A 3,119-nucleotide genomic window follows, 5' to 3' on the forward strand; every position below is an offset into this window, starting at 1 on the left:
TGGTGAAAAGAAGTTTGTGAGTATGGTGGTTCGAAGTTATCTCGAGAGGATGGTCTCTGAGCACAGGGTGGGGCTTGTTGGTAGTTACAAGGCGGTCCACCAAATCTATCAGTTGGAGCTGGGTATGCATTGTAGAATGGTCGTTGTCCATGATATCTTGGAGGGTGTTGTTGCCTAAAGGGTTGATTAGATCCTCTTGGCTCCATCCATCCTTGATTGGTCTGACCGTGATGCATATTCCTTCTGTGGTTTCTATTTCCTTCAACAAAGTTAGAACCAAACTCAAAGCGAGAGGGGTGATAATTCATAGTAGTTATCAGAAATAAGGGGGAAAAAGGAGAAACAAATGAACAAGTAAAAGAAAAAATATACATATATATATTTGAAAAATATTAAAATAACCAATAATAAGGCACACGTTTGCAAGTCCCTGGCAACGGCGCCATTTTGACGTTAGGATTTTTGCTAGTAAAGAATTTTATAAAAATAGTCGCGTTGTAGATATAGTTTCTAAACCAACAGAAATCCCTTCGTACAAAAGTTTTGGTTGTCACAAGTAACAAACCCCTTTAAAATTGATAACCGAGTATTCAAACCTCGGGTCGTCTTCTCAAGGAATTGAGAATGAAGAATTAATATGGCAAATAATTTAAATGGCAATTAAAATAAATAAATACTGTAAAGAAAACCCTTTGGCAAGGTATGAGAAATTGGAAGTCCAGACTTAGTTATTTTTATCAATAATAATGAAAGTTGAATCTTAATTCCACTTAGTTAACCTTTGCTAAAGCAAAGGAAAGTCAAGGGACTAATTAGTTTGACCTTCGAATCCTATTTATTTCCTAAGAAAAGGTTGGGATTATTGAAGTTCAGTTCAATTAGCAAAGATAACAGTTATTAATTATGTCGAGCTAAGATAACTCCTGAGTTACTGATTTCTTAACCAAGACCAAAAGGAAAAGGAATTAAATCTACTGGAATAAAAATGTCTTCAGATTGGGAATAATCAATAACATAAATAAAAGAAAGCAATATTAACTGAAATACCTCAAATAACATTGATTCGAAAGAGTAATCTGTAACATAGAAGAATTCATAAACTAAATTGAAAAGCAAGTAATGAAAAAGGAATATTGAACCTGATAAAAAGATAATCCTCAAAGCAAATAAAATCCTAAATCTAAATCCTAATCCTAAAGAGAGAGGAGAGAACCTCTCTCCAACTAAACCTAAATCATCGAAAGTGACTAAAGTTCCGGAGACTCCTCCTGAATGGATGCATTTCCCCACTTCATAACCTTGGGTTTATGCCTTCTGGACTTGGATTTGGGCCAAAAAGGGCTTCAGAATTTACTATGAGCTTTTTCTGCAATTTCTGGTGCGTGGCCTCTGTCACGTGTTCGCGTGGGTCACGCGGTCGCGTCAGTCATGCGGCCGCGTCATAGGTGTTCTTCTTTAGGTGTGCGGTCGCGTCAGTCATGCGGCTGCGTCGCTGCTTCTTCGCGCTTGGCATGCGGCCGCGTCGTCCATACGGTCGCGTCGCTGCCAGTTTCTTCAGAAACTCCGTTTTGTGCTTTCCTTCCATTTTTGTATGTTTCCTTTCCATCCTTTGAGTCATTCCTGCCTTAGAAGATATGAAACTACTCAACACACTCATCATGGCATTGAATGATAATAAAGGGTAATTAAAATAATTAATTTTAAAGCATACGAAACATGTTTTTCACATACATCACATAATAAAGAAGGAAAAGTAAAACCATGCAATTAATATGAATAAGTGGGTGAAGGATTGAATAAATCACTCAAACTAAGCACAAAATATATCACAAAATATGGGTTTATCAAGAATTCAGTGTTGTCTATTGGCATATTATTTATTATTATGACGGCCTCCATCACCAGTTCATTATGTTAATGCTTTTGAATGATGCAAGCTACTCTACTCTCACTTTTGAGTTGATTCCTAATAAAGTTTCAAGTAGATAACTCAAAACATATTAATACTATGGCTCAAAACATATTAAAGTTTGAGGTGTATGATGTATTTAGTGAAATCAAAGCAAAACTAACCGTGAGAAGAACATTAAACTTACTTGTGGTATTCATAAAAAAAGCATTCCATCTGTTTTACAAGTATCAAATATAAACAGCTCAAATGCTCATCAATAAAATATAAAAATTATGTAGATGTTTTTTTCTCTCTAAAATGAATAGTCCAATTGTTAAGTTATCCCAGTTGTCAGCATCATGGTTGGAAGAAAACCTCAAAGCTTGAAATTTCTCTAAGTAACTTTCATTACCGGTATCACAGACTACTCACAATCACAAAACTCTAATATTATAAGATAATTAAGAGAGGAACAAAACTAGAAATTAAAAATCACGCTAATAGTAAAGGTTTGTAACAACCTATTATACATCAAACTCCAAAACATACACCATCAAGTTTTTGACATAGTTTTCACAAGGTTAACACAAAAAATTAACATGATTTAACAAAGATTAACAAAGTTTTCAACCCAATTTTAACAAGCTCAGCACAATGATAAACAAAAAAAAGCACTAAATGAGGTAATGAGCACAAAAATCACGAAACTTTAACAAAATTTAATAACAGAAAAAAACCAAGAACTAGCAAGAACAAGCTAGTAACAGTTTATCAGTATCAATTTATCATCAATCAATAAGCGAGTAACAGAGTTAAACAATCAAGAACGGGCCAGAACAAGTCAGAGTAGTGAGCAAAGTCAATTAACCAAGAACAAGCACTAAACACTGATAGAGCATCCAAGTAACTCAAGCACAAAGTAAAAAAAGAAAATAGCAATACATCACTTAATCAATAATCATCAATTAATGAAAATACAAAACACCAGTTGTAACACCCTAATTACCTTAAGCCTTACCTCGCGTCCTAAAGTAAAGGTTAATCAAAGGTTATGACAGTTTTAAGCTCATACATATAATATATAGAAGAAATAATATATTTTAGAAGCCCGATGAAGGATATAGGTCAAAAACAGGATTTGAAAAGCGCAGAACATACACATGAAGCTACTGACTTACCACACAAGAAATAGATATAATATACCAAAATATCAGAGTATAATTGTATA

This window comes from Arachis duranensis, chromosome 3 (genome assembly GCF_000817695.3).
Source record: "Arachis duranensis cultivar V14167 chromosome 3, aradu.V14167.gnm2.J7QH, whole genome shotgun sequence".
NCBI classification, from domain to species: Eukaryota; Viridiplantae; Streptophyta; class Magnoliopsida; order Fabales; family Fabaceae; genus Arachis; species Arachis duranensis.